We start from the raw sequence: 12,693 nt of genomic DNA, 5'->3' as shown, positions 1-12,693 counted from the left end.
GGTACTTAATGCATATTTCCAGTTTTGATTTGATCATCCCTTTTGCTGTATATTGTATAGGCGTTCATAAAACTGTCCCATACTTTGGTCTATAAAGTCTGGTACACCCCTAATTTCTATATGTGGCAGTGCAGAGTATGCACATGGCTAGTCGGAATGTGAGATTCCTTGCACAGCACTAACCATATGTTGCCGCTACCGACTTTTTTAGCATGTCATCCACAAATGTTTGCACGTATGTGCAGTTTTTAATTAACAGAGTTCTAATTCGGTATGTGCCAGGAAAAAAAAAAAGTGTTTCTGCCCGGTCTCGAACCGGGGACCTTTCGCGTGTTAGGCGAACGTGATAACCACTACACTACGGAAACTGCCATGTTAGCACCGAACAGTTTGACTTACTCTTCACACTCCTCCTTCTGTGATGTATGTTTTGGCCTGTTTTCAGCACTCAAAGCCTCCTTGTATTTCAGTTTCTCTTACTGTTGTTGGATAATTGTGTTGTAGCTTCACCAAAATCCTACCCCCATCAGGATAGTTTCTAAGAAGTTTGTGAAATATGGTGCCAAAGGAAAACTGTTACATGCACCCCTGCCCCAAATGTGTGCACGGCTCCCTTCCATGCCCCAAACTTCTCCCTATGCATAACCACCACATGGCACCACCCAATATCAATGGCCCCTCTTGCTTCAGGCACAAACATGACAGCATGTGTAGCTTCCATATCCACAGGCCCAAAGACGTAGGGTTTGCAAAATCCCCACCCAGATAAATACCTTGTCCCAGCCAGATCTGCGTTTACCCACCATACCCTGCAGTATATTATTAACCTGACCCATACATCTCAACCTCTTCGAGTTGCCCTGGCAAATTAAATCAGATTTAGCCAGAGAGAGTCCACTGAAATCAATGGGCTGGTGGGCGGGCTAGCCATATTTATGAACTGACTCCATAGTAAGTGACACCCCACGAAATGTGTTAATTGAGTGGTAGGCCTCACTTTTCTGTTAGGAATGGATGATGGCCCTCACGTTGATAGTTGGGTTCCCGGGGCACGGAGCGGGATAGGGTGGGGGGCGGCGGGAAAAGGGGAAGTGACAAGGCTAAGCACGGGCAAGGCAGTTGCAGGTAGGAGGTGTATGAATAACAACATGTTGCGTGTGACACCTGCCTCCTGTGTCTTTGTACTGCCCAGTGCTGGCCCTGGGGTAGAAGGTCCCTCACCCCGGGTCCACCCAGTGGCAACGAAGGAGAGACATCCTATGCGTGGGAGGCTACAGCGCCGGGAAGGCGAAGCGCATGGCAACGGAGGCCCAGGAGAGGGAGAACTACTGGTGGCCGTGGCAGTGAGGGCGTTGCCCTGCCTATGTATCGGAAGATGCAGGAGGCTGGATTGTGCCCGGGGGTCCGCAGCAGTGATTGCCAGTAGCAGTGGTGAGTGAGGGAAGGGAGCAGGGAACCAACGGTGCTTGTGCCTCGCTGCAGCTGTTAGAAGAAGCCCCTCCCTCCCACATCTCATAACCCCACGGTGCTGGTACCTCACATAGGCTCCAAGGGTGAAAGTGAGTGTGAGTTCTGTCCCGTCATCCGAGAAGCGGAGACCGACCGGAACCTTCTGTAGTGAATCGCTACTTCTGATATCTTATTCAAGAAGCCATGCCCAAGGGCATCGACCCCGCTACCCTCGCACAGGAAACAAGAGATGGATCCAGCATGCCTCATCGTCAGTGAAGGACTCAGATCAGGGCGGTGGAGATGGGCCAAAGAAAGAGGTCGCCTTGAATCGGAAGACGTCCATAGAGAAATAGACAGGCTTTTACTGGTGAAGGAGGAACTGGCTTTGTCTGAGGACAACCTACTACTAAAAGGACACAATATGGTGATCCCAGCTTCACTCCGAAGGAAAGTAGTGGAACTAGCACATGAGGGGCACCGAGGAATAGTGTCTACGAAACACATGTTGAGACAGAAGGTCTGGTTCCCCCAACTAGATGCGCTTTTGGGGGAGGTCTTGAAAGAGTGTCCGACCTGTTGCCTCATTACACCCAACAGACATCCAGAGCATTATCGGATGTCTGCGTTACCGGAGGGGGTGTGGGAAGCAGTGGCGGCTGACTTCTTTGGTCTCATCGAAGGGAGAAAATACATCCTAGCCATAATGGACAAGTACCCCAGCTATTTAGAGGCGCAGAGAGTCTCCACGGCAGCTCACTATGTCATCCGAGTCCTGGACCACATTTTCACAGCATATGGCATTTCCCAAAAAGTGAAGACAGATAATGTATCTCCATACGCTGGCCAAGACTTTGAGCGCTTCAGTGAATACATGGGGTTTCATCACCAGAAGATCATGCTGTTATGGCCTCAAGCAAACGGCATGATTGAGCGTTTCATGGCAAACCTCAAACAAGTGCTACAGGTGGCCCAGTAAACTGGACAACCCTACGAGCATGTCTTCCATCAACTGCTCAGGGACTATTGGAGCACTGCACACAGCTCCACAGGAAAAGCCCAGCAGAGGTCCTGTTTGGGAGAAATGTTCGGTCCCAGCTGCCACAGCATGGCCCCCAAGACACCATGCGACCTGAGGATAGTGAAATGAGAGATCACGACCAGAACGCCAAGCAGAGAATAAAGGACTATGCAGACATTCGCAGGAAAGCCAAGGACTGCATGCTAGAAGTTGAAGAGGTAGTGACGATGAAGCAGCCACAAACCCACAAACACATGGCAATGTTCAAGGATGATCTCCTAGTGATTACTGCACGAAAGGGTTCAATGGTTACGGCCCAGGGCGACCGTGGGTCCACCACCTGCAACTCCTCACATTTCAAACGGTTTCCACTAGCCACCCCACGGCGGGCAAGGGGAAGAGGGGACATGTCTGATGAACACCATGAGGACGATTCATATCATGGAGACCGAGAAGACTCTGACACCTCTGGTGTGGAATACACTGGGGAGCCGGCAGGAAGAATGGTGCGAGAGACAGAGAACTCGAGACCCCAAAGAGCAAGAAACAAACTGCAATGTCTCATTGAAGAAATGGTCTGAGGCGCACCATCCCAGGCACATGTTGCACCCCCTTTGGGGTAATTGTTTAATTTGCGGGGATGTCCCATTGACAGTTGGGTTCTGGGGCATGGGGCGGGGGTAACAGGGGAACTGATGAAGGCTAAGCATGGGCAAGGCAGTGGCATGTAGGAGGTGTATGAATAAAGATGTGTTGCGTTTGACACCTGCCTCCTGTGTCTTTGTACTGTGCAGTGCCGGCACCAGGGCAGGAGGTCCCTCACCCCGGGCCCAACACAATGGTCTGTATGTGATGATGCCATGAGCGAGGCAATGGACAAGTCAGCCTGCGCTGCACGACACACACCTGATCAACATTATGTATGGAAAATGGTGCAGACCATAACAACGTGTAAGAACGGGTTATTTTGTATAGTGCAGAATTATGTATTGTCAGCTGGAAAATGTCCCGACAGTTTTCAGATATAAGCCAGCCACATGGTGGTTGGTATATGTGAATTTAGTATGTAATACGTTTTCAGGAACTGCTAAGAACCAGCCTAAATACCAATACCAGTAATTGTCACATAGAACAGACTTCAGACACTTACGTGGGCAACTACCACCAAGTAGGTAAGATACCACCTGTCCAGTGACAGATGCACCCTGGTGGATCCACCCTGGTGCACAAGGCATCCTAGTTCGAGAGAAGTGTGAGAGAATTCCTAGACTTCACTGTGAATGATCCTATGGTTAAGAGACCATAGTAACTACATTGAAAAATGTAATCTCCATAAAAGAAGCACTTGACTTCTGAAGTGAATTCATTTTCATAATCAATGACTCAGGCCATGTTCTTTCACTTTAAGTATCCTGGTTCTTCCCTTATCTGCTCAAGGCTCACCCCCTTCACTCACCTGGTCTCTATCTCTTTCCCCTCCACCTGTCTTTCTAGTCTCTACTCATTGGCTCTCATTTCCTCACTACCGTAAATGCCTCTTTTTTGCAACTTTTCCAATACACCTCTAGCAACTCTGTCCTTGTCTCACCTCTAGCCCTTCCAATCTGCTGATTATCCCCTATTCCGCCCTATTGCATCTTTCCCTTTGAATTATCCCATTCACTCTCACCTTCATGGCTGTCCTACTCTCACTTTTATCTATCTCTATCTATGGTTCCACGCCACTCATAGCTCAGGGTCTTTCTCCCACTGCAACCTCAATCCTTGTTTTGTTATCAACTTTATCTTTACCAATTCCACTCTGGCACCAATGCCAGACTCGCGTCTATGTCCTTTCATCTAAATAAGTTTCCCCATGTTAATTTTCATCAATAAAATTACATTGTGGCCTTTCATCGTTTTGTTAATATATAGGGGGTGTCACCCCATAGTCCACAATACCCCCAGCCCTATGCTGCCTTTCTTAATACATATGCATGCCTTGTCATCACCACCATGCAATGCTGTCAAAGTCAATTTCCACAAGGTAATTTATTTTGATGAAAGATGGCATATGTCAGACTATCACCTACATTCCTCCCAGTATCACACCTCCAACTCTCCTTGTTTCTTCCCTTCTTCTATCCTCTCATTCTCTCATGATATTCTCTTATTATCCCTATAATCTCCATCAGTTTGGTTTCCTCTCAACTACATCAAGTCTTCTTCCTCTTTTTCCCTCTACTATTTTGCTCTCATCTGTCAACCCAGCTCTCTCAGAGTCCTGGTGGCCTCTGGGCTCTGTGGGTTTTCCGGCGTGTGCCTCTCTGCTCCAGGAGCCGCCGCCATAGGTTGTTACCGTGGCAAGACCCAGTGGTCGGGTCTCTCCTCCGTTCCGTTCTGCCCTCAGAAACACCACTCAGTTCCTCGGGTGTCCTGGATGGTGTATGCTGATCTCCCCAGTAGTTGGGGGACTGGTTGCTCCGCCTTCGCCTCCCGGGAGTGACGGGCTGCGATCCTCCATGCCACACAGAGGAGGAGCCGTTATGCCTGGGGCTCCCCCGGTGTGGTGAGCCGATCCGCAGCCTCCCTGCTGGCTCCCTCGATGTCCGGGAGTCGGGTAAGGCTCTTGCCAATTCCGCTTTGATGTTGCCCGCAAGGCAGTCTAGGCCATCTGGGGTGCTAGGTGCAGCTGAAGTCCCTGTCACAGGATCAGAGGCGCCTCTCCCTGCACTCCGCGCTACTGCGCACACAAAGGTGTCCTCTGTCGTTCTCAGCCCAGTTTAGGTTTAGGAACCTCAAGTCTCGCCAACAGGTGCCCAGTGTCTCAAATTTTCATAATCTGCACTTTGAGGTTGGCTTCAGAGTTGATGTGCGGCCGGATCTTGTACGGATGTTTCGGCTCGCGGCCATGTTGATTGGGCTCTCTAGTACCACCTCCAGGGTGTATTTTATTAAAATTTGAAATTAACAAAGATCACTTCGCAGTGTGTGCTGAAAACTGTACTCTATAAATTAATTGGGTAATCCTTGTTGTCCAGCTGACCACGACTTCTTAAGGAAGAGGGGTGTCTTTGTTTTTTAATCAGTCCAACCTTTTTATCCAGCTTCCCCAAAACAGGTATTTCTGCAAGGGGAGTCTGAAATCCAAAATTCCCCAAAGCATTCTAAGTTTTCTGTCTGACTTCCCAACATAGACCAAAGCGGGGGGAGGGTGGGGGGGTCTGAAAAATTAACCGATAAATCACCCTGTGTTTATTTTAAATCATAAGTGTGTGCGAAATCATCATTACCAATCTTGAAATCCTACTTCTATCCTTTTAAGCCTGCAGGAAAATCAAAATCGCACAAAAGTGCCTCCATTATTAATCAATATAATTATTTTGTGAAGTTAAATTTACAGAAAGTGAATAATTGCGATTGTGTCTTTTTAACTCACTTTTGTGATATATTTATGCTGAGAAAAGTTGAGCCACGGATAAAGTGGTTTTTAACATTTTCTTGCTCATTTCTATTACTTTTAATTTAAATAAATACCAATATATTTCCCCTACACTGGCCTGGTTCTTGGCTCATTGTCAGCTCATGGTAGAGGGATCCAAGGGGCATGATATGTGTCTGAGATAGGGCAAAAAAAAAAAAGAATCTGTTAAATAGTTTGTTGCATAACCACGTGAGTGGGGAGAGAAGGAACTCCCCGTTTTGAGGGTGGCTTATCGACACTGTTACAACCCTCAGGAAGAGTATGTTATCAAACAAATTTGGAATTTGGAAAATCGGTCTGAGATTAGGCGCAGAGCCTCTAGGCATCAAGAATTGGGACTCAATCTGAAAGGCATTTGAATTTTCTCAAATAGGACTATTACAGGAATTATGCAAGGTAGAAGAAGTACCTATGAAGTGATTAGAAATAAGCATCTCAAGAACCATTGGGAATTTGTATAGTGAAGACGTTCTAACGCCCTGGTGAAGACCAGTGAGTAAGAGGTTGAAACACTCATTGACGATATTTTCAGGCTGAATGGACATTAAAGAATATCTATATGCATTACATAAAACTATTGTTGTTCGAATTCAACTTTTTTTAGTGTTATAATTGTTCATGTAAAATAGATGAATAGGTACATGGCGCATATGCCAGATACTGTGAACTTTAGTATTATGTCAGAAGAAGCTTCAAAACTGCTAAATAATCTTAAACTGATCGCTACAAATGGATGCAAGTTGTCCCGACCCCTTACAGCTACCATATTCCGAAGGAACAGATAAATACAATTTTAAGGGAGCATTGGTAAAGTTCATAAAAATGTCCCTCTATTTGGACTAACAGTATACCACAAAAGAAAGGGACAAGACTTGATATGATTTATCAAGTGCAACAAGTCACCAGTGTGATCCCTCTAGAAGAAGTACGCTATGCCTATTTAAGCTTCACAAAGGTGGTTTAAAAAAGGCCACCCCAGTGTGGGTCACATTGGTGCAGGCCTGTTTTGTAATTTTGTGTTTATTTTTTTTTGGTCAATTCACATAATTATCTATGGACTGTAACTTTACTGTTTCTACCCCTTTTAGATAGGTGGCACACCACCGCTATCTATGGACATGAGCCTTTATTAGGGATCGTGTAGTTCTTCCAGGGGTATATATAGGTCGTGAACATGATGCAGCAACTCTATATAGCAATCTACGTTTAAGGGTAGCCCAAACTCTGATATCTGGATCCTCCCAATCTATCTATGAGTGCAGCCACTCTGGTACTTAATGCATATTTCCAGTTTTGATTTGATCATCCCTTTTGCTGTATATTGTATAGGCGTTCATAAAACTGTCCCATACTTTGGTCTATAAAGTCTGGTACACCCCTAATTTCTATATGTGGCAGTGCAGAGTATGCACATGGCTAGTCAGAATGTGAGATTCCTTGCACAGCACTAACCATATGTTGCCGCTACCGACTTTTTTAGCATGTCATCCACAAATGTTTGCACGTATGTGCAGTTTTTAATTAACAGAGTTCTAATTCGGTATGTGCCAGGAAAAAAAAAAAGTGTTTCCGCCCGGTCTCGAACCGGGGACCGTGTTAGGCGAACGTGATAACCACTACACTACGGAAACTGCCATGTTAGCACTGAACAGTTTGACTTACTCTTCACACTCCTCCTTCTGTGATGTATGTTTTGGCCTGTTTTCAGCACTCAAAGCCTCCTTGTATTTCAGTTTCTCTTACTGTTGTTGGATAATTGTGTTGTAGCTTCACCAAAATCCTACCCCCATCAGGATAGTTTCTAAGAAGTTTGTGAAATATGGTGCCAAAGGAAAACTGTTACATGCACCCCTGCCCCAAATGTGTGCACGGCTCCCTTCCATGCCCCAAACTTCTCCCTATGCATAACCACCACATGGCACCACCCAATATCAATGGCCCCTCTTGCTTCAGGCACAAACATGACAGCATGTGTAGCTTCCATATCCACAGGCCCAAAGACGTAGGGTTTGCAAAATCCCCACCCAGATAAATACCTTGTCCCAGCCAGATCTGCGTTTACCCACCATACCCTGCAGTATATTATTAACCTGACCCATACATCTCAACCTCTTCGAGTTGCCCTGGCAAATTAAATCAGATTTAGCCAGAGAGAGTCCACTGAAATCAATGGGCTGGTGGGCGGGCTAGCCATATTTATGAACTGACTCCATAGTAAGTGACACCCCACGAAATGTGTTAATTGAGTGGTAGGCCTCACTTTTCTGTTAGGAATGGATGATGGCCCTCACGTTGATAGTTGGGTTCCCGGGGCACGGAGCGGGATAGGGTGGGGGGCGGCGGGAAAAGGGGAAGTGACAAGGCTAAGCACGGGCAAGGCAGTTGCAGGTAGGAGGTGTATGAATAACAACATGTTGCGTGTGACACCTGCCTCCTGTGTCTTTGTACTGCCCAGTGCTGGCCCTGGGGTAGAAGGTCCCTCACCCCGGGTCCACCCAGTGGCAACGAAGGAGAGACATCCTATGCGTGGGAGGCTACAGCGCCGGGAAGGCGAAGCGCATGGCAACGGAGGCCCAGGAGAGGGAGAACTACTGGTGGCCGTGGCAGTGAGGGCGTTGCCCTGCCTATGTATCGGAAGATGCAGGAGGCTGGATTGTGCCCGGGTGTCCGCAGCAGTGATTGCCAGTAGCAGTGGTGAGTGAGGGAAGGGAGCAGGGAACCAACGGTGCTTGTGCCTCGCTGCAGCTGTTAGAAGAAGCCCCTCCCTCCCACATCTCATAACCCCACGGTGCTGGTACCTCACATAGGTTCCAAGGGTGAAAGTGAGTGTGAGTTCTGTCCCGTCATCCGAGAAGCGAAGACCGACCGGAACCTTCTGTAGTGAATCGCTACTTCTGATATCTTATTCAAGAAGCCATGCCCAAGGGCATCGACCCCGCTACCCTCGCACAGGAAACAAGAGATGGATCCAGCATGCCTCATCGTCAGTGAAGGACTCAGATCAGGGCGGTGGAGATGGGCCAAAGAAAGAGGTCGCCTTGAATCGGAAGACGTCCATAGAGAAATAGACAGGCTTTTACTGGTGAAGGAGGAACTGGCCTTGTCTGAGGACAACCTACTACTAAAAGGACACAATATGGTGATCCCAGCTTCACTCCGAAGGAAAGTAGTGGAACTAGCACATGAGGGGCACCTAGGAATAGTGTCTACGAAACACATGTTGAGACAGAAGGTCTGGTTCCCCCAACTAGATGCGCTTTTGGGGGAGGTCTTGAAAGAGTGTCCGACCTGTTGCCGCATTACACCCAACAGACATCCAGAGCGTTATCGGATGTCTGCGTTACCGGAGGGGGTGTGGGAAGCAGTGGCGGCTGACTTCTTTGGTCTCATCGAAGGGAGAAAATACATCCTAGCCATAATGGACAAGTACCCCAGCTATTTAGAGGCGCAGAGAGTCTCCACGGCAGCTCACTATGTCATCCGAGTCCTGGACCACATTTTCACAGCATATGGCATTTCCCAAAAAGTGAAGACAGATAATGTATCTCCATACGCTGGCCAAGACTTTGAGCGCTTCAGTGAATACATGGGGTTTCATCACCAGAAGATCATGCTGTTATGGCCTCAAGCAAACGGCATGATTGAGCGTTTCATGGCAAACCTCAAACAAGTGCTACAGGTGGCCCAGTAAACTGGACAACCCTACGAGCATGTCTTCCATCAACTGCTCAGGGACTATTGGAGCACTGCACACAGCTCCACAGGAAAAGCCCAGCAGAGGTCCTGTTTGGGAGAAATGTTCGGTCCCGGCTGCCACAGCATGGCCCCCAAGACACCATGCGACCTGAGGATAGTGAAATGAGAGATCACGACCAGAACGCCAAGCAGAGAATAAAGGACTATGCAGACATTCGCAGGAAAGCCAAGGACTGCATGCTAGAAGTTGAAGAGGTAGTGACGATGAAGCAGCCACAAACCCACAAACACATGGCAATGTTCAAGGATGATCTCCTAGTGATTACTGCACGAAAGGGTTCAATGGTTACGGCCCAGGGCGACCGTGGGTCCACCACCTGCAACTCCTCACATTTCAAACGGTTTCCACTAGCCACCCCACGGCGGGCAAGGGGAAGAGGGGACATGTCTGATGAACACCATGAGGACGATTCATATCATGGAGACCGAGAAGACTCTGACACCTCTGGTGTGGAATACACTGGGGAGCCGGCAGGAAGAATGGTGCGAGAGACAGAGAACTCGAGACCCCAAAGAGCAAGAAACAAACTGCAATGTCTCATTGAAGAAATGGTCTGAGGCGCACCATCCCAGGCACATGTTGCACCCCCTTTGGGGTAATTGTTTAATTTGCGGGGATGTCCCATTGACAGTTGGGTTCTGGGGCATGGGGCGGGGGTAACAGGGGAACTGATGAAGGCTAAGCATGGGCAAGGCAGTGGCATGTAGGAGGTGTATGAATAAAGATGTGTTGCGTTTGACACCTGCCTCCTGTGTCTTTGTACTGTGCAGTGCCGGCACCAGGGCAGGAGGTCCCTCACCCCGGGCCCAACACAATGGCCTGTATGTGATGATGCCATGAGCGAGGCAATGGACAAGTCAGCCTGCGCTGCACGACACACACCTGATCAACATTATGTATGGAAAATGGTGCAGACCATAACAACGTGTAAGAACGGGTTATTTTGTATAGTGCAGAATTATGTATTGTCAGCTGGAAAATGTCCCGACAGTTTTCAGATATAAGCCAGCCACATGGTGGTTGGTATATGTGAATTTAGTATGTAATACGTTTTCAGGAACTGCTAAGAACCAGCCTAAATACCAATACCAGTAATTGTCACATAGAACAGACTTCAGACACTTACGTGGGCAACTACCACCAAGTAGGTAAGATACCACCTGTCCAGTGACAGATGCACCCTGGTGGATCCACCCTGGTGCACAAGGCATCCTAGTTCGAGAGAAGTGTGAGAGAATTCCTAGACTTCACTGTGAATGATCCTATGGTTAAGAGACCATAGTAACTACATTGAAAAATGTAATCTCCATAAAAGAAGCACTTGACTTCTGAAGTGAATTCATTTTCATAATCAATGACTCAGGCCATGTTCTTTCACTTTAAGTATCCTGGTTCTTCCCTTATCTGCTCAAGGCTCACCCCCTTCACTCACCTGGTCTCTATCTCTTTCCCCTCCACCTGTCTTTCTAGTCTCTACTCATTGGCTCTCATTTCCTCACTACCGTAAATGCCTCTTTTTTGCAACTTTTCCAATACACCTCTAGCAACTCTGTCCTTGTCTCACCTCTAGCCCTTCCAATCTGCTGATTATCCCCTATTCCGCCCTATTGCATCTTTCCCTTTGAATTATCCCATTCACTCTCACCTTCATGGCTGTCCTACTCTCACTTTTATCTATCTCTATCTATGGTTCCACGCCACTCATAGCTCAGGGTCTTTCTCCCACTGCAACCTCAATCCTTGTTTTGTTATCAACTTTATCTTTACCAATTCCACTCTGGCACCAATGCCAGACTCGCGTCTATGTCCTTTCATCTAAATAAGTTTCCCCATGTTAATTTTCATCAATAAAATTACATTGTGGCCTTTCATTGTTTTGTTAATATATAGGGGGTGTCACCCCATAGTCCACAATACCCCCAGCCCTATGCTGCCTTTCTTAATACATATGCATGCCTTGTCATCACCACCATGCAATGCTGTCAAAGTCAATTTCCACAAGGTAATTTATTTTGATGAAAGATGGCATATGTCAGACTATCACCTACATTCCTCCCAGTATCACACCTCCAACTCTCCTTGTTTCTTCCCTTCTTCTATCCTCTCATTCTCTCATGATATTCTCTTATTATCCCTATAATCTCCATCAGTTTGGTTTCCTCTCAACTACATCAAGTCTTCTTCCTCTTTTTCCCTCTACTATTTTGCTCTCATCTGTCAACCCAGCTCTCTCAGAGTCCTGGTGGCCTCTGGGCTCTGTGGGTTTTCCGGCGTGTGCCTCTCTGCTCCAGGAGCCGCCGCCATAGGTTGTTACCGTGGCAAGACCCAGTGGTCGGGTCGCTCCTCCGTTCCGTTCTGCCCTCAGAAACACCACTCAGTTCCTCGGGTGTCCTGGCTGGTGTATGCTGATCTCCCCAGTAGTTGGGGGACTGGTTGCTCCGCCTTCGCCTCCCGGGAGTGACGGGCTGCGATCCTCCATGCCACACAGAGGAGGAGCCGTTATGCCTGGGGCTCCCCCGGTGTGGTGAGCCGATCCGCAGCCTCCCTGCTGGCTCCCTCGATGTCCGGGAGTCGGGTAAGGCTCTTGCCAATTCCGCTTTGATGTTGCCCGCAAGGCAGTCTAGGCCATCTGGGATGCTAGGTGCAGCTGAAGTCCCTGTCACAGGATCAGAGGCGCCTCTCCCTGCACTCCGCGCTACTGCGCACACAAAGGTGTCCTCTGTCGTTCTCAGCCCAGTTTAGGTTTAGGAACCTCAAGTCTCGCCAACAGGTGCCCAGTGTCTCAAATTTTCATAATCTGCACTTTGAGGTTGGCTTCAGAGTTGATGTGCGGCCGGATCTTGTACGGATGTTTCGGCTCGCGGCCATGTTGATTGGGCTCTCTAGTACCACCTCCAGGGTGTATTTTATTAAAATTTGAAATTAACAAAGATCACTTCGCAGTGTGTGCTGAAAACTGTACTCTATAAATTAATTGGGTAATCCTTGTTGTCCAGCTGACCA

At 47.9% G+C, this 12,693-nt stretch overlaps 1 non-coding gene across 1 annotated transcript; it reads right to left on the bottom strand.

Annotated features, from left to right (window-relative positions):
- Positions 1–295: 295 nt before the first annotated feature.
- TRNAV-AAC (transfer RNA valine (anticodon AAC)) lies at positions 296–368 on the bottom strand. The gene has a single exon. It is a non-coding gene; the product is annotated as a tRNA-Val (tRNA).
- Between the last annotated feature and the right edge of the window lie 12,325 nt (positions 369–12,693).

Source organism: Ambystoma mexicanum (assembly GCF_040938575.1).
Source record: "Ambystoma mexicanum isolate Mex_15411 chromosome 12 unlocalized genomic scaffold, UKY_AmexF1_1 Mex_chr12_unloc.2, whole genome shotgun sequence".
NCBI classification, from domain to species: Eukaryota; Metazoa; Chordata; class Amphibia; order Caudata; family Ambystomatidae; genus Ambystoma; species Ambystoma mexicanum.
The sequence above is the reverse complement of the archived record's forward strand: the minus strand, read 5'-3'. Positions and strand labels throughout refer to the sequence as shown.